The following is a 19,960-nucleotide window of genomic DNA, read 5'->3' on the forward strand; positions in this document are numbered from 1 at the left end:
CCGAGGAAGTTGTAGACTACAATGAGGTCTCCCCTCAGTCTCCTCTTGTCGCAGCTGAACAGACCAAGTGACCTCAGCTGCTCCTCATGAGGCTTCCCCTCAAGGCCCTTCACCATCTTCATTGCCCTCCTTTGGACACTCTTTAATAGCTTAATATCTGTCTTATATTACAGTGACCAAAACTGTCACAAGAGTCAAGGTGAGGCTGCACCACCTTGTACCTGTTTCCAGCACAGGTCGAGGTATGAATATAACTCTATCTCTCAGTTTGCTTTGGCTCCATAGTGTATATCTATGCTCCTGCGGGTTTCAAACTTTTCAGGGGTATGATTCTTATCTCCTTGAAGTACAGTCCAGGTTGCTCCGGAACAGTAAAAAAAATATAAATCCCAAACCTTAGTGTTGTCATAGATAGTTTCTCCTTTGCAAATGTCCTACATTCTCATTTATATTCTCATACAAATAAGAATCAGGTCCTAATTTTCTAATGGGATTTGACGTTGAAAGAACACTTCACATCAAAGATCTAAATTGGCTGCTTTTGAATTCAATTCTGAATTAAATGGAAAACGGCTTTGTCTCTCTGTATAAATCTCTAATGGTATCTGGCCTTGCTGACATTTACAGGACTGCTGCTCTATATTTTCACTGATATAAGCACTCTGGGAAAAACACCATCACACTGTAGCTCTTCTGGTAGCTTTCTTCAGTCAAATTTCTTTGCATCCACTTCCTTTCACATTATTTTGAAGTGGAAATCCCACAGCTGTAAACTTGAAAACACATTATATCAAGTCGAATCCTGACTGTAGTTACTGGATTTTTCTAGCTCTGGTGTCTCTGTGCCTAATTTAAACTTCATGTCTCACTTTCTGCTTGATACAAAATTTTCTGACCAGAAAGCAAGTGAGAAAACTAGTCAGCTTTGCCTTATTTATTTTAATTTCAGAAATCTAATGCTTCAGGAAAAAAAAAAAAAAAGGATACTCATTTCCCATTTTTCAGCATGAAATGCAGAAAGTTTGACATAACAATGTAGTACAATGTCCAAATCTAGACATCTGATTTGAGTCTACAGAGGATCCAGATGGTCATTAATGGCATCCAAGTGAAGAACCTGTATTGACTGCACTGTGAATGCTGCTTGGATATGAAACAGGGACCCAGGAATACAGGGACCAAAATGCATCACTGGCCCATCTATCCAATTTCCTATTTCGGGAAGTAACCATATCAGATCCTTCAGCTGACTCATAGCTAAACACATGAAGCCCTGAGCAAGGAGAGTTTCTTAATTAATGCTCAATGAATGATTGAGGGTTTGGATAACTATCTTTTCTAATCTTAGCTTTGGTAACTGAGTACGGTTGTTACACATTCAGCCTTATGTGGGTGTTAGCAAGATTTGCTAAAAAATATGCAACAATAAGTTCAAAGGGCCAATTCAATTCAATATTCCATGAAAAGGATTTCATTTTGTTAATGTTAAACTCACTGCATTCCGCATTCTGTGTACAACTCGTTCAGGCTCCTTTTTGGACCATCAGTCTCTGTCAGTCTATGAAGGCTGAAACTCTTATCTTTGTGAAAGCTGGAGTGCAGGTAAGTACAGGCCTGTTTCGTAATCAGGTCACAAAGTACCTGTGCTTTGTCTGTGGGTTTGTTTTTATTATTTTTGAAGGATTTTGCTCTTTTCAAAAGAAATTATTCTAGTGCTATCAAGGCAGAACCACATTTTTAGTTTTTTTACCTTTTCAACTATTAGAGAATTTGAGGATTCAGCAACATTTTCTTTTCTTTCAGTTTTCACTGTTGTTCATTTTGTGGCCGTTGTTTATGAATGGAGAATGGTTATAAAAGGAGGCTGATAAAGGCTCATCTTAAATCATTATCAGCAACTACTTCCTGGGTTTGGGAGTACAATAAATGAATAGAGTATTCTGCACTTCAATGATGCTCATCTTATATAATGAATAAGCTTTCCCCAAAGTGCCAAAACCTCTCCCCAGCATATTAGTCAGTCTTAAGATGAACCAAAATTTAAAATAACTTATTCAATAGATACATTACTCCTTCTGATTTTTTTGAAGAAAGTTTGCATGAAATGTGAAATGTAAAATATAACTTCTGTTGAGCTATACATATCCTCCCCTACACGAGATTTTAAAGGTTGATTTAGGATTAAAAATTAATTCAAGGTCCCCGGGCTAAATTCTGATCTCACATTTCACCAATGTCAAGCTTCACCTGGCAAACAACGGAGTGTCTCTGGGTTATATCAGTATAAGTAGGTCTGCAAATTTGGGGCCCAGTTACTATGGCAATAATTTCTTTTTACTCTGCAAATGTTTATATACATTTTCTAATGTTTTTGGCACATATTTTCTAGGTTTGTTCCAAGGTAAAATGTAATAATTTCACTGAGAAAACAAAGATTTCAAGACAAAAATAAAAGTTAACTTCTCTACTCAAAGATTTGCATTCAGAAGCATCATCATTTTAACAGTAGAACAAGCTTCTATCAGCAAAAAATAAAATATTTTGCCAGTGCAAAACAGTGAATGACCCCACAGCTTCCACTGCACAGCTTCCAATTTAACATCAATTAGTGGCATGGACCAAAGACTATTAGGCTCCTCTGAAATCTTTAAGCTTAAAGCTACTAGTCTTTAATGACAATTTTACTTCCATCACTCTTGCTAACAGTTAACTGATAATATTTATCCATACTCTCAGTATTACTGCTTCTTTTATCACCAGTTTTAACCCATAAGGGGAACAGAAGTACAGTGCAGATTAAAACCAAAATATTTTTTCCTAGATTCATGGACTTTTGCTATAAAGCAAGGTGTTTATGATTAAATTTGGATGAACTTTGTGTTCTTTTTTGTTCAATGTTCATTAGTAAGAAGCAGTGAATAAATGTATTCAGTTTCACTCAGTTTACTACTATGTCTGCAGTCTACCAAGGGCAAACCCAAAGAGTTTTCTTTCCACATATGTATTTTCACTCACAATATATGTATTTTCACACACAACACCCACTATTTAAAAAAAATTGCATTTCTCCTTTATTTACTCAGATGATCAAAGTTTCATTTATTTATCATATATCATCAATCAAAAAAGTTTGTGACATATTTTCAGGAATGCCTTGATAAAACATGCTCTATAAATATCAAGTGTTACTTCCACAGGAATTCAATTATGTTATTTTCCAATGCGGAAATAGAAATCTCAATGAGACTGCATCCTGAAGCATAGAAAAATGGGTGGTGAAGCACTGGAACAGGTTGCCCGGAGAGGTTGTGGATGCCTGCATCCCTGGAAGTGTTCAAGGCCAGGTTGGATGGGGCTCTGAACAACCTGATCTAGTAAAAGGTGTTCCTGCCCATGGCAGGAGTGTTGGAACTAGATTATCTTTAAGATCCTTTCCAACTCAAGCCAGTCTATGATTCTACAATTCTATGATTCCACGAAAAAAGAAAGCAGATTAAATTATTTTAAGTTAAAAGCCTGGATGCAGGTGTCTCTGCTTTAGTATATCAGAGAGATCAGTCATGCTTTTTAACTGATCTCATTTTAATCTTTCAACAAAAAACTGGAGTGAAATTTGGACTTCTTGGAGGTTTTTTGTTATTATTTTATTTATATTCACAGAAGTGGGTAAGGGATACAATTGAAAATAAAACGTATTTCGTGCTAAACATTTGTTAGCTAAATAAACAACACTCAGTGAAAAAGAAGACAATGACATGACAGAATAGAAATCAGATATTTTGTAGGGTAATATATAGGGTAATGACCTGTAGCTAGTGTTCTTATTGCCTTATTTTTAACAGTTCTTTGTCGAAAAGCCTAGAATTGCAGGTCACAGGGAAAAAACTCATGATTTAAAGTAAGTTTAAAATTGTAGATCTGAGTACCTTATCGTAGAACAACTCATATAGCAAATCCTATAGTATTTCTACCATCAGTTAATGACAGGATTAAACATGATGTCCTGGATCGTTCTTTGTCTCAAGGAGACCATAAATCATAAGTCTTTCAAACTTATGAAGGGGAACGATCCCTCCCCGAACCTCCGATTTTCACAGTCATTTGATAGTATCTGGCCCTCTGCTAGAGACAGGCTAGATAGACCTTTGATCTTATGCTCCCTAAGGTTGCACAGTCTTTGACTATCATTCTCTGAAAGTTTAGCTTCAAATAGAGCCTGTTCTCACTGTGTCCTGATTCTTTGCCTATCATTCTCGCTTTTCCTTAAATTCCCTCATATGTAACCAGCATTAGCAAAGAATACCTCCTTGCATGGGTTTTATCTAATACTGCTTCCTATGGCGGCTGGATGTGAATGGGGAATGGCATTTGATAATCTCTGACTCCATCGTAAATGAAATTTAAACTAAAAGCAGCTGTTTCTTTTAAAGTGAAAGACACATCTGCATTAAATATAATACAACTTCATCTGGCTTGGTCTGCTAACACTTCAGTCATATGGTTTTCGGTCTTGTCACTGATTGCCATCCATTTCCTAAAGCTTTTGATTTCTTTTCAGAAAGGTGGGCAGGAATTAATTTAAGTAATTTTTAAGTAGTTAAATAATGACTTTCCTCTCTCCTTCTTGCAAAGTATGCAGCTTGATGAATTTGGATAGTCTAGTACTAAGGTTATCAATATGTAGGTAGTGATTGCATTTGATGGTGATGTTTCATGAGCACTGGGCTAACTGACAACAAAGGAGGCAGTGGGGAACCAGTCAGCCCCAAACTCAAAGCCACTCCTGGGAAAGACCTTTTCTGAAGGTTGGCATGTGGGTGTTGCAGCTGTGAAAGCTCAGCGTATGAGTGGTTACAGGTATTGGCTTTCTTTTTTCTCTGCATATATTTGTAGGAAAATGGGCATCAGTGCCAGAGAGAAAGAAAGGTTGAGCCAAGCTGTTTTAGGAAAAAAAATTTCTTGTGGAACAATACAATCTGTATTGCTTACATGACAGTTATATGGTGTTATGGAGAATTCTGTTTATGAATAATAATGGGGGTTCTGGAAATGTTGGCAGTAGTACTCAATGGAAAGTCAAACAAAGGGCATTTTGTTTCACGTTCATATCTTTGGTAGTCAGGCATTTTGGAATTCTATAGTGACAATGTTTTCCTTTTCTAGTTTCAATCAGGCCCTTTCAGTCTTGTATACTTGTTTCTCCTAGTTTAAGAAAGATTATCTAACAGAGTTTTGAACTAAATGTCGTTAAAATTATTCATTCAAATGTGATTGATTATGTTAGCAAAACTGGCCTCATCTTTTGGGGGATGGGGTGGGAAAGAGGAAAGGAATGGATACAAAACAAAAAAAGGTGGAGCAGAAAGCTGTCTAGAAGGAAGTTTGTACAGTCGTTTTATCTGAGGTGGAGACAAGGATTACCTCCTAGCTTTACACTGTACTGATGAAGCAGTACAAGCCAAAAATTCAGCAGATTGAAAATAAGGGAATTTCTTTAGGGAAAAAAAAAGGGGGATTTTTTTTGTCAAATCAAATATCTCTTATTCTGGAGAATGACTCCATAATTTTGAAATTGTCCTTGAAATCTTTAAATTCTTGAACAAATTCTTTGTGACATGGAAAAGGTGTCTTTTCTTCTTTAACCCTTTCCTTACCTGTTCTTCCCTGCTTTTCTGTATCCTGGCAGAAGGAAAGGCATGGTGCAAATGTCTGAGTAGCACTGAGGAAGCAGGATTGGAGGAGATGGTGCTCTGAAGAAGGGAGGGATCCACTGCCCAGCCTGCTGATCCCTGGCACAGTGGACAAGAAGCAGAGCTGGGACCTTGACATCACTCAGATGCTCAGTTGGCAATGACCCCTCCCTGGGATCCTGAGAAGAAGAACCACATTGAAAGACAAAATATTATCCTCTCTAGTATAATTTCAGACTATTTCTCATTCTTTTTGGCCCGCTTCCTTATTTTTTCACTTGATGTTTTAAAACCAGATCCTAGAAATAGTCCCAAAATAGCTCCTCTAAGTCACATGTCACATGCAAAAGACTGACTGATGAGAACACCGTCTTCAGAGAGTTACGTGGACTTTGGATTCCTCTGCAGATTTTTCTCTTTTCTTTAGTGAAACAGACAATATGAACTGTGAAAAGTGGAGTACCTTTCCAGTCCAGTCTTCTGTTCATGAATAGAAATCTTTCTTTAAAAATAAATGTCCTGGACCACAAAGAGGATAATTCCGCACACAAATAGCCCACTCTCTGTCTATAGATATTCTAAATTTTCTATTGCTTCTCAGACAGGATAAAGCTTTACTTGCATGCTTAACAGATCTGTTTAACTAATGCTAAACAAAGCAATTAAGTGATTTGTGGGATTTGCTACACTAATTTAAAGTATACCTGGTTTTGGTTTGAGAAGGGCCAGCATTTGACACTTCTCAACAAACAGCAAAAAGAAACCACAAATGAGGAGTAATATACCTCTCAACACTGGATTTCTCCCTAATCTTTAATCAGTAACAATAGACTTACACTTTGAAGCACGTAAATTAGTGTCAGTTTCAGATTCGAAATTGTGACAGCTCAGGAGATATTTACTAACAGTAAGTAAATTCTTATAGCAAATTCTTGCAGAGGACCAGTTGGAGCTATTGAGTTAGGTTTTGGGTATAGTTAGATCTTGTTTAATCTCTAGCCCAGTTTTGCGAAATAGTGATCCTTGAAGATTTTCTTTGGGGGTGGGGAGGGTTAACAGTATATACAGAGAACTTTTTGCTGTTTGTTTGGAAAGCAAATCAACCTAACTTGTACGATTTCTCACTAAAGGTCTATACAGTTTGACCTCTGGTTTGACTCTTACTTCAGGTCTTTTTATTTTCTTGTATGATTTCTCCTTATTACTAATTAACTTGCCAGGTGATCATGCACCAAATCACCTTGGTAATTCCTCCTATTTCCCCATTACTTGGATAGAAACCCTAACAAGTCAGCACCTTGTCCAAAGAAACGTCAAGCTCTCTCTAAATGCACATTCCCAGAGTCCTCAGTCCAGCAGTCTTTGTTAACTAATTTGCAAAAGTTTTCTCTGCTGAAACCACCTTTATAGACCTGCCTTGGTTAATTCTTGTGTTTAACATAAACTAAGTTAATTTCTGGTTAGCTCATGCAAGGTGTAGATCCAGCAGTCTCTATTCTTTCTGGTTCAATGGCCACCTGTTGAAGGAAAACAGGATTACTGTACAGTTCCTATTGAGGGGACCCTGGCTGCCATCCCTGGCCCTGCCCCATTGCAGGTGGTGGGATGGGGTCAGTGAGGCCACTGCCTCAAATAGACTTGTCATTGCACTCAGATATTGTTGCCTGGCTCCTACTCCTGCTCAGCCCTTGCCAGCTCCTGACAACCTGTTCCTGTTTGATTCTTTTCCTATTGTTTTCCCTGGATAATTTGGACCCAACTAGATTACAATTCTGTCACACTTTATCTCGTAATAGTGTGTCATATTATTAACCATTCATCTGCGCTTTAATTAGCGATAACTAGTACATGAAACCAGATTCCTGATACTCAAAACTTTGAGTAATATGAGGGGTATAAGTATTCAGAAAAGTAAGGCTTTTTCTGACAGGTATTTAAAATTTTACATAGGTCAAGAAACTTTTAACTGCTCTGGGTTTTGCTTTTTTTTTTTTTAATCCTTTTGTGAGGTCCATTCTCTGTTGTGTAAAATATCACATGCTCCAAAAGCAGCAAACTATAAGCCAACACATCTATTACCATAGAACTCTCAGAAGCTGTGAGCAAGCCAGTGAAGCACCCTGGGAGCAGAGCAGAGCTGGTGCACAGACCTGCAGCAGCATGCTTATGCTTCATGCAGATGTGCCTCGGGGAGCCTGGAGCCTCATCCCATGGGAGACTGTGACACATGAGATTTCTTAGAATTTCCATCTGTCCTACCTATGCAAAACAGTTGAATCACCAAAGAATCATAAGTGGGATTTGCAGGAATAAATTTTATTCTTTAACATAATGGGGACATCATCAGTGGACCTGTTTCTGTTTTGATCAATACCAGAGCTGTCTACCATTCTACAGATGCTTTTTGAGATATTTCTCTAAGTGTCATCCTATCAGATGACAGGATATACATGACATTTTTAGATTATATACCTAATGCATGTTAGCTAACATATGACAGACAAAACTAAAATGTTACGTACTGTGAAAATTTGGAATAAACTTGAATATGTATGACCAATAGAATGTGAAAATCTGCTCTGTGAGATAATAGAGGCACTTAATTACCTTTTTAAAAGTTATATGAAAATAAATGAAGAATATAGGGAAAGGGACAGAATCACTAGTCTATTGGCCGGAAAGCCATCAAAAGCTTTTGGATTTGTTGGTAGGTAGATTATTCCCACAACCCTGTGTTACTTAGCCACACATTGAACAATCATGTTTCACAGCATTAAACCCTGAGGACCTCTATGGTAACTGCCTCTGAGAAGGAAACAGAAAGGTTAATTCTGGTCTAAAAGGACAGTCTAACAAGGCTGTTGTCCAGGCAAGAGTTCATACCTCTGCATAGCTTGGCTTGGCAAACTCTTTTATTGCGTAGGTTAAAAACAGCCTCATTCTGTTCATTGTACCTCATACTGAACATCTCCTACTGGTATGGATAACCAGGAGTATCTAGAGAATTCAATCTCTTTAATTATTTAGAGCTTTTATAGGACTTTAAATATAACATGTTGTTGCAAACAGTTATTCTTGGCTTGTCAATGGAAACAAATATCTCTGTATGTCCCTCTTGCCTCCTTTCAGCATTCCTCTTCCACAGCGCTGAATGAAAGCATAGTCAGCCATTGCACCAGAGAGCCAAGGCAAACCCAGGTTTTCATACAGAGGACACAGAAGTAACCAACAGTTTGGAAGCAGAACTAGATATTTTAGTCTAGGAGAGAAAGGTACTCTAGACGACAGTGACGTATTGCACAGTTTTCCCATGTATATTCTTGGGAAATCAATCTCATTACTGTGATATGGCCAGCCATATGTTACATAAAGGGATATATGTTATGAATTATAACAGAGGTGGAATCCAGAATTTCTACTGGCAATAGATTATAGCATTACCATACAGAGCTTTATTACAAAAGTAAACTGCATTTTTGATAGTGGATGTATTAACCATATTTATTTCATGGAAGAGATTAATGGAATGTTTAAACAGAGATTTTGCAACCTTCATCCTTGTTGGTAGGTGCTTTTGTCTTTCTGTTTTAGCTTGAAGCATCATGTATCTTTCAATGGAGCTACTTGACAGTTGACATTTTCTGCTTTTACTTCTACTCCAGCTGCTAATTGCATATTTACAATCCTTCAATCAAGAGGAAAAGAGAAACAGATTAGAAAAATTTTCAATCTGTCAGGCAAACCATACATATAATGAAACATCCACTCATTAAACACAGAGAATTTTATAGCTTTAATAATAAGTGTTATAAAGAGCACAAAGGTAATATTAATTCTGAAGGAATGCAGGACTGGAAAAACAATAAGTCATTTTGACAGTTGCTATGAAGACTATTACCAAATGTTATGTTTACTTGACTAGGTTCAATTTATAAAACAAGACCCATAAAAAATCTACAGCATAATCAATTGAGATGCCCTGTTACAAACAACAGCTAATGGAGTGAAGTTCTGATATGCTGATTAATGATTGAATTGTGATCATGGATTTTACAAAATTAAGATAATTAGTAATGTGGGTTGCTTATGTACATTAAATGAAACACTGTGGCAATTAATTAAATTGCTATAATGATTTAACACTGTAAATGTTTTTTTCTTAAGGAAGTGAAATTTTCTGGATGTGTGATTATCTTTCTAAAAGGAATTCACAAAGGTGTGTTTATTATGCAAATATAAAAAGATACAGGAACTTTTGTTCCTGTGCTGTAATCACCGATTAATGCCTCCATATATTTCTCATAAAAATTAAATTTGAGGTACATAAGAAATTCTCCTTTGTTTCTGTGTGTGCTGCTTGCAATCCTAAACATAATCAAGCAAGCTGACAGTATGTATGATTATATATGATACCACTCTGCAGGAGACAGTTCCAATATTGTATCTGCACTCTTCCATTCATTATTGGCAAACATGTGCCTGGAACTCACTGCAATGTTACAACTGGCATTTTAAAATTCTGTGATTTCTTTTTTTTTTTCTATCTAGGACTTGGATTCCCCATAGGATTTATGCACACTGCATTGTATTATTCAGTATACGTTCATGACTTCCACTACTATTAGGAAAATCTATGTGTATACATTCAGAGTAGAATATATCTCATAGTGGATTTCAGAAAATATAACATACAGTTACTTTAAAACACGAGGTTAAAAAATAGGAACTGCAAGACAAGGAAGGGAAAAACAAGCAATTTAAAAACCATTCACCCAGTACATTTGATCCTGTTCCCATTCTTTTCATAGCAAATCATGAGTAACTTTGCAAAAGTCAATGCAGGTCGGCATAAAGCAGGTAGGAAATCAAACCTGAGCCTGTCCTGATTAAAAACCTGAGATATGTTCTTCATTTTTAAGCAGTCATTGCCCTGAAACCTGAAAACTGATGGACACATTTAAACCACTCATTAGGTAACTCTTTATAAGACCATAACTGAGTGTGGCAATAATAGCACCAAGACAGACTGTGACAGAGCTAACCAAGGCTAACTGGTGCTTGGGGCACCATAATGGGGCTCACTAGCTCAGTTTCTAGTTCTGCCAAAACAGTATCGGCAAGGTGCTTTCCCTCTCGGAGGCTCTGTTTCTGTGAACTTAAAATGAGGATACTGACAGCATTAACAGCTTTGAGATCTACTGACAAAGAGCAGAGTTAATTATCTCAATACAGTTTATTAGTTTATTAGTTCTATCAGTTGGACAGGGATGTAAGCAGTGGAAGCAAGACAGCTCCCAGAGAAGACAGTCTTCTAGTAAGACCAAATCTCTCTCTGGATCACAAGGCACTCATAATCACCACATCTGTTGCTTATGTTGGTTCAAAAAAGGTTTTTTTTGCTGTTTAAGAAGTGGAATAAAATCTGATTTACTAGTGGTACCTGTTCCCTCAACCTCATTAAGCAGAGGAGGGGTTAAGAAAGTACATTCACCTGATCCGCTACAGGCAGCTGCAAGCTATCTTTGGCTCTGCATGGAGCAGATGTGACCTGGGTATTTCTAAAGGCCAATCTGAGAAACAAAGATTAGTGCTTCCCTCAACTGGATCAAAGAAACCTTTGTCAGAGGCATTTCAGATCTAGCTAACATCCAGTCAGGGCAGAAGATCATGTGGAGATCCTCAGAGCAGTTAGTGCTGATCTCCTTCAAGACCAGGACATGCCACTACACCCAGCCTATGTTGGCCTGCTCAGAGAAGAAAGCACTGCAGTTGGTTTGGGAGGTCTCTTGAACCAAAACCCAAACCTGGAAATCTTTTGGGCTTCCAAAATCTTCCGGTAGATTGATGAGTAAAGATGATGAGAAACAAAGGAAATAAAAAGGCTACAAAATGAAATCTAAAAGCAGTCTCTAACTTTGTATTCAGTGCCTGTCAGAAAAGGTCGTCTGTTTTACAAGACAGGAAATGCAAAACAAGAGCTTCTGTAACTATTTGTAAATATTGTCAAATTTATGGAACTGGTTTGACATGAGGAAAAAAATATCCCTGGAAAAGAGTTGCAAAACATTCTAAGTAGTTTATTTTGACATTTTAAAAACTTAAAAAAATGTTATTCTGCTTAAAAATTTATCTAAATTTACATTGAGACCTATTTTGCAGGTAAATAAAGGACATCAAAGTGAAATAAAACATTTTGTTTGGGTTCAAACAAAATGTTTATTTGGATCCAAAATATTACCTTCCTTTATTGCCAGAGAACTGAAAAAATATGCAGCTATTTTTAAAGCTTTCACTGTAACATCATTTCTAAATTTTATTTCTGCCCTATTTCTCATATTTTCTATAAAGAGTACTCACATGATTTTTCCTCTAGTGAAATGTAAACATTTGTTTTTGTCAGGGTGCCATCCTCTTATTAAAATGTTGCATTCAGTGATTGGTTGTCATCAGTATTGTTAATATTGCTATTACTTAGGGTCTTTCCAATGTAAAAATCTCATTTGCTCCTTACTATTCTCCTTCATCTTCTATTTTCTAAAACTTGATATTTCTTTAAATCTTTAAATTTACTTCCTCCAATTACATTTTTTATTTTATATTTAAGGTAGAAATGACTGAATGCTAGCAAAAGCAACAAAATTTTTCACTAGCTCAGTTTGGGGGAAAATTTCCAAAATGGTAATTGAAACACTTCAAAATATGGAAAACTATTAAAAACTGTAGGTAACAACTGAAAAGGAAAAGCCTGAAGTTCATAAAAATTTCCCAGATTTTTTTTCCTTATTTTAGCCCTAGTTATCTTTTTCTCCTGCTTCCTTTTTCTAAAACTGTTTTTACTTCCTTCTCTTTCCTTATAGGTCTGAATCAGAAAGGTCTATCTGCAATTTAGATTTATTGGAATAGAGGTAAAAAAGAATAAGAGCAACTTTTCACTGTCAGATTTGCACAAAGTAGTCAGTGCAAGTGAAAGCCAAGTTCTTTACCATTTATCTCTTACTCTCCTTTATCTCTATTCACTTTCTCTATTTCAGTCCTTTCCAACCCTCTTCCTTGCCTTTCCTTATACTTCCCCCCCCCACCCCCTCCTTACTTTTAGGTTTTTTAACCATCCCTCACACATCCCTACTTATTATCCAGGGACCTATTCAGCTACAAAAGACTTGAATGTTAAGTGTGAGAAAGTGAAAGACACTTGCAATGAGGGCGATGATAGATGATTTTCAGTAGGTTTTTTTTACTGAAATGTTCTAATATTTTCAGCCAAAAATGTTCCCATCCTTTCAATAGGTTAAAAAATAACCCCTGAAGTGTTGGTGTTGGTAGTATATATTACTATTGTTAGAGAAGCCAGCCAGAGGGAGGAAATGACCTTTAAAACGGGAAGAAAATTCTCATTCCTTTTTGCCTCTTCCCTGCTTTCTGTTTGCTCTGCATTTTCTCATTTTCTTCTTACTTTTACATTCTTCTCTTCTGCCAGTTCCCTCACACTTTTCATTTTCATTTTTTTTGGTGGTTAATGAATATAAGGCTTATAATTCACTTAAAATCCACTTCATTAACCTAATTTGAATGCAGAGCATAAGGACAAAGGTGAGATAGTCTGTACCTATCTCAACTCCACAAAGACAGGAGAGAAATTAACTCAAAAGACAGAGTGCAGGGAATGTATCTCCACAGTTACCCTCTAGGCTGCAGTTTCACATGTTCTTAAACACAGCCATCACCGCATCCACTCTCAGCATTTCAGGGTGCTGCTGTATGACACCACTTTGTCTTTGGGGTCACACTGAAGGTTTTTCTTGATGTAACTGCTCACATGAAGATGAAGGTGCTGTGGATTATTGCTGCCTTCCAGAAATCCCTTTTTGTCCACTTTGCTGGAGGCAAAACCAGAACCACTGCATGCCTGCTCCTCTAGGACAAAGCTAGTTTGGACATGACTGGAGCAGATACTCTGCTTGGCCCTGTCTGCATATGAGATGGAGAGGAGCATCACCTAAGGGTTCCTGAGAGAGTCTCTCTCTAAGCAGACCAGCATATGGAACCACACCATTTCAACTTTCATGTCAAGTTCATACTTAGGAAAGAACTATATATACATATAAACTCCCTGTGCACTGGAGTACTAATATACCAGCATCTGTGTTGCAAACCAAACCAAGAAGTGCTGAAGCATCTCTTATAAATACACTTCTTCGGGAACAGAATCTGCAGAATGGATTCTTTGAAAAAAGATTCAGACATATGCTTTCTCCTCTGCTAAGTGCCCTGAGAAACAAAGCTTCAGATGTCAGCAGAAAGTTAATATATAGAGTTGGGAAACCTTAAAGGAAGGTTGTAGAACAAATTCCTTGAGGAGTTTGCCTCATATGAGTTTGTATAATGTTGCAGGAGGAAAATGAAAAAAAAAAATCAAGGGAAAGACAGTGAAACAACTAATTTCTGTCCAAAAGGAAAGAGAAAAATCAATATTCTAGATTTACTTAATGGTTTTGTTTGCAATAGGTTTCAAGGAAGGGAGTCTTTGCTTTATCTCAAGATGTCCTCACATGAACACAACAGAAGGAGACTGAGAGAGAATGATTTGCCTTTCTTTTGGATTTTATTTTTGAATGATCCAGTGAAATAGTGGACTGTCTGTCATTCACAGTTTCTGGTCCAAAACTCTTTTAGTGATTGCACAAAGAGAAGTCCTGCATGGCTATCTTGCAGTGACCATGGCCAGAAAACTAAGAACACAACACATACAATTCGAAATATTTATCTTCTGAGCTTTTTTATTAACCTTAAGTGTTGGTACTTCCCTGGTCATAAGGATTTGGTAACTTCACTTTTCATAGTTGTTGCTCAAACTGATCAAATGAATTTACAAGCCTTTCTTCCCAATCTTATTGAGGCCATTCTTCTTGATATAGAAGTCTAGATTCTTGAGATGGGAGTCTTTCTTGGGTCCAGTTTTGCACCTCATGTAGTCTGACACCACACAGACATGGGTTCAGCCCAGATTTAGCCTGAAAGGGCCAGAGAAGTCTGAAGAATATCACCTTCCTTGCAGTTTTATATATAGATACAGATGTTCTATGTATTCTCCGAACCTTTTGCAGTCAGATGAGAGTAAGATTTGGATTCTGTTTGTTTGTTTTCAAAAAATTACCAAGTCAGACTGTTCTTTTCCTAGAAATGTATTTGTCCTGTACATGCAAGAAAGTGGGGAGAGGAGGAGCTGGCTGGCATATTCTTAACTACTATATATTGCAGAACAGGCTTCCAGTTGTCAGCGTCTGCAGCCTGTAGAAGCATGGTTTCAATTTTACTTTTGAAATCTGAGTCGAGCAATGTTGCCAACACATATTTTTCCCTGTCAAAACATTTCACTTATTCCTGAGTCTGTAGACAGCTTTTTAGGTTACATCTTTTCCCCAGTCTTATTGAAACAGGATCTTCATTTCTTTTGAAATCATTTTTCATTAGTGTGGGAGCAAAAAGTAGATACCAGAGCAGATAAGTGGCAGCACCTGGCTTAAAGATGTTCCATCAGCTCTTAGTTTCTGTGTGATCACTTCTGATAATTGGAGGATGAAAACCAAAGCAGCAGTCATGCTCAAAACATGATAGGTGAAGACATTATCTTCCTTCCCTCTATATGCCCTTAGTGCTGCCTGTGCTCTCTCTTGTTCTACTGAGCTGATAGAACATGCAAAACACAGACTTAAGGTTTCACATGTTGCCTCAGCAAACTATTTTTTTACTAATTTGGTCATGATGAGGACTGGTTCACTGATTATTTGGACTTAAATTAGCTTTAAAAGCATATAGTTTCTGTGTTTGTGAACTACAGGCTCTCCAGGGAAGTGGTCACAGCACCAAGCCTGACAGAGTTCAAGAAGCATTTGGATGATACTCTCAGGCACATGGTGTGACTCTTGGGGATGGTCCTGTGCAGGGCCAGGAGTTGGACTCTGCAATCCTTGTGTGTCCCTTCCAATTTGTCATATGCTCTGATTCTGTGATTCTGTGATTTATTCCCATGTTTATAGTTGCCTTAGTTATTTTCAAACATATGCACACACTTTAGTCTAGAGGATTCATGCAAACGATTGCCTCAGCTGTTTGCTGTTCACTAGCTATTGTTCATGGCATGTGGCAAAGTCATATGAACTACGTCGTATGATTCCTGTTTCCTAACTGGATGTCTAGCAAGACAATGAATAATAATTGAACACTAACAGACAAAGCAATTTCACCCTCCCCAAAAACCCCAATTCAGATTATAAATGCTTTGTAGTCAAACTAGTATATACTCTGGGAACAACATGTCTGAGAATTTTTAACCTTTAGCAGCAAATAACAATTCCCTTAATAACTGTGAAAAGGAATTCCTTAGATTAAAGCAGAAAGATATTCAGAATCATTCTTTGTATTGTTTACCAGCTGTATTTATTTTTTCATTCATGTTTCTGGATAAAAACCATCCGTAGTTCAAATACCAAACTCCCCAACAATCTGATTTTAACAATTTGCCTAAGATCAGACTGTAAAGAAGCAGATCTGAGCAATATAGAGGAAAGATGACACACTCTTCAAATCTTCAGCTTTTATTTCTATTTCAGTTCCCTAACAAGATGAGGCTCAACAGCTGTACTGTTTGCAAGTCTGTGCATCAGCAACAGATTAACAAGCCAATAGAAAATGTGGGTGGCAAGAGAGTCCCAGAGCTCACGTAGACAATTCTTTTTTTCCAAGACAAGATCAGCTCTTGAACAATTCCCATCCACCTGAGCCTAGCTCTGTCTGAAAGACTTTCTCTGAAGGCAATTTTTCCATCCAGTCTATTGCAGTGCTTTATTTTTGTAGTATTAAAAATATTTCATACTACCTTTTCTGTTCCTTCCGTGATGCAATTTCAGCCTATTGTTTTCTGTCCTACCCAACTAAAATCTGACATAAAAAAATTTTTCTGCTCCTCTTTTCTATTTACCCTTTTGACATCAGACATCATATCCACCCTCAGGGCCTCCTTTATTCAGATATCATCGCCTGCTGAGCCTTTCCTTGGAGTTTGTGTTGTAAAGACTGATCCTTTGTTTTCCTCCTTGCATTTTCTTCAAACATTCCATAATCATCTTCAGGTGGAGAAAGTATTTCAGACTGTCTTACAGGAAGTATTCCTATTTATTCAATCTAATGTGTTGTTTGGTTTTCTTAATAACAAAGCACTATTTATAAATGTGACCAATTATAATCTATAGATCTTCTTTTGCTACCTAGCTAGCCTTTCTTCTACTTGCCTTTGGACAGCTGATTATTCTTCACTAAATGTAGCATTTTGCACCTGTCCCTGATGAATTTTCAGTGAGCTCACCATACTAACTTCTGAACCTGTTGGTCAGTCTCAGCTGACCAGGCTTCTGTTGGCAGAGCTCAGCTGACACTCAGTAATTTCTGACTCATTTTGTGAAAACAGTCAGCTGGAGGAGGGAGGACGTCCCATGGAGAGGAAGGTTATGATGTGAACTTGATGCTTCTTAGATGCTAGCAACCCGGCACAGCATGACTCCAAAGGAAATGCAGCTTCATAGAAATATTTGTTTTAAAATTGAAAAGCTGTAAGGTTACTCCCGTACTTATAGTCTTATGTCAAGTAACTACTTTGGGGTGTTTTTTCTGTCGTACATCTGTCAGCTGCTAGAGAACTTACCACAGGGCTTCATGATCCTGGGGTTGACTGTAGTGCTGGGTCTTTCCTTGGGTGATACAGACTCCGGAATTAAATTGAGAGGTCTCACATTCAGCAATTGCTGTTACTGATTCAGTCAGAGGCTTTGGGCTGCAAAATAATGGCCAGTAAAGGAGACACCTGGTTAAACAAAATTGTTTTCTAAAATAGATGATATCTTTAAAGAGTGATTGTGAGTACATGCTGTTACAGGCTACATCTTTATCAACGGTAGCAAAGAGTTAAATACTCAATTGCATCCATTTCGTGAACAAACTTTTCGTGATGTTGTGGCATAATGAAAGCTCATTAATTACTGAACTTCTGAATTAATACAATACAGAATATCACTGTGCTGCAACCACAACAGAAAAGAATTTTTAATCCACAGTATTCTGGTCTATGGGACAAAAATCAGTACCTACAGCTAAGAGAAAAGAAATAGGCAATTTTTTAAAGTATAAACATTCCTATTTGACAAAATGAAGTTGCACATATTAAAAGCATAGTAAAGACAGGAAGAGGATCAGAAGAAATATAAAGTGAATTGGAAAAATAAAGATCTCTTTGTACATGACCACTATTCCCATCAGTTATTAAACCACAGCAGAGCTACACACAAAAACAAAGACAGTAATTCAAAAGCTATAGTCAAATACTATGATGTTCTATGGTGACAGTTGTTTGAAGAATATGTAATCAATAAAACTGTCTTTTCATCATTTCTATTGAGTTTAAGAAAAAGTTATATAAAAGATTACTGTGAGAAAGAATATTAAAATATTTTCCCCCTGTTGAAAAGATATTGTATTTTATTTTGGGGGAAGTTTGGGCTTTTTATTGAAAAAATAAACACTGAAAACAGAAGGTATCATATTGAGGGGTTGTTTTTTGGGAGATCCTGTAGTGCTGATAAAAACAGAGATCTCTGTGATTAATTACAGATCATTCAAAATTATTTTGTCCTGGAATAAAGATTGATGATGAATTTCTAACTATTTCTTAGTCTTGAATGCCTAAGTAGAAACATACAAGCTGACTGCAGAGAAAGAAAACTGAAGGAAAAATTGACTGACATATGATAGGAAGTTGAAATGCATGATTTGGGGATTTTAGATCTCTTTCTTCTATTTGAAATAAGAAGCTTAATCCCATGAGAATATATAGGAAACAGAAGTGAGCTGGCTGAGAATTTTCTACTCCACATTTCTTTGACAGAAAGATGCATTTTTGATTAAACAGAATTTTTTCTTGGAAAGTGTCTGCCTTAATTTAAAATGTAGCTTCCTTTTGTCTGAAAAGAGAAATTCATAACTTTTATAGCATAAAAAGGAAGTAAAGACTCTAATTTTGTTTTGTTTTGTTTGATGAAGAGTCCAAACACTAAGCCAAGCTTCTTCAGTTACCATCCTAGTTTTATCTGTGGTTGTCATTTGAGGTAAGTAGTCTTACACTGTTAACCCATAACAACATATCCTATGTGATTTTTTTAATAATACGAACAAATGGCACAATAAGACATAATAGTACAAACAAGAAAACAAAAGAAAGAAAAAAAACAGGAAAAGATTGTTATTTATAATAAAATTTTAAAAAATAACAAGTAAAGCTAAAAAAAATTAACTTACAGTCTTAAGTGATGGAAATAGAACAATGTCAGCAATACCATGGCTAAATACAAATCACAAAACATTACCTCATTGGTTTGTTCTAGCTGTGTCAAAATTCACTTTTTGCATTCACTTCTCTACTCTCTTCAGTTTCCATAACAAGTGTCCTCATAAGAATCCAGCTGCTGACTTAATTTTACATTTGGCCAGCTGAATATCATGCATGCATCCCAAATTTAGGACTCAGGAGTTAGTCTTTTACCTTTAAATCTAAATATGCTCACCCAACCATTGATAGGTTTCTTTATATCTTATGTCTTTATTTTCCTATTAGCCTGCATTTTTTAATTCTGTGAATGTCAGAAGAATGAATGGACAAGAGAGCTGTGAATAATAGGAGGTAACATGAAGTTTATAGAGGTACTGATTGCACAGCATGGTTGGGAAGGTTCATATGTTTGCCTAAGGCAGTGCCTCTCTCTCTGCTACCTTTTGCTTGCAAAAAGGGCCCTGTACTGGGCATGCCAGAAGGAATATATGCCCAGCATTTACTAGAGAGAGTTGGTGCCATATATAAAAAGTACTGCCTTGGCTGCTGCCTCTTCTCATAACTGTGTTTCTTGGTCATGTGCTCATCATAACTACACCTTTCTTCATTTTTTTTTAATGGAAATATTTTAGATGTAATGAGGAATGGTCACCTCTGAAACTGAGAGCATTCCTGGGGTTTCTGTGTCCATCTCTCATCTAATTTTAGGAGAAGTAAATACATCACCAAGTGAGTGGTTTTTCTGTTTGAGATGGTATTTGTGCACATGTAAAATGTGTTTTCAAGCATTATCTCTTTTCACCTGACACATCATAAACATGTAAGTGTGCAGTAATATGATCTGTTTCTATAGAGACCAAGCATAGTACTTTAAGAATACACACAAGAATTTGTA

General features: G+C 36.8%; 1 long non-coding RNA gene across 2 annotated transcripts in view; it reads right to left on the reverse strand.

Moving 5' to 3' along the window:
- LOC113945022 overlaps positions 1–19,960 on the reverse strand; it is a 97,022-nt gene that overhangs the window by 19,478 nt on the left and 57,584 nt on the right. For both annotated transcript variants that reach the window (XR_003526921.1, XR_003526920.1), the window contains 3 exons: positions 17,389–17,517; positions 9,241–9,375; positions 5,655–5,869 (listed from right to left, as the gene is read on the reverse strand). This is a non-coding gene — a long non-coding RNA (uncharacterized LOC113945022). The remainder of the gene's footprint in view (positions 1–5,654; positions 5,870–9,240; positions 9,376–17,388; positions 17,518–19,960) is intronic.

This window comes from Corapipo altera, unplaced genomic scaffold, assembly GCF_003945725.1.
Source record: "Corapipo altera isolate COAL_440 unplaced genomic scaffold, ASM394572v1 49, whole genome shotgun sequence".
NCBI lineage: Eukaryota > Metazoa > Chordata > Aves > Passeriformes > Pipridae > Corapipo > Corapipo altera.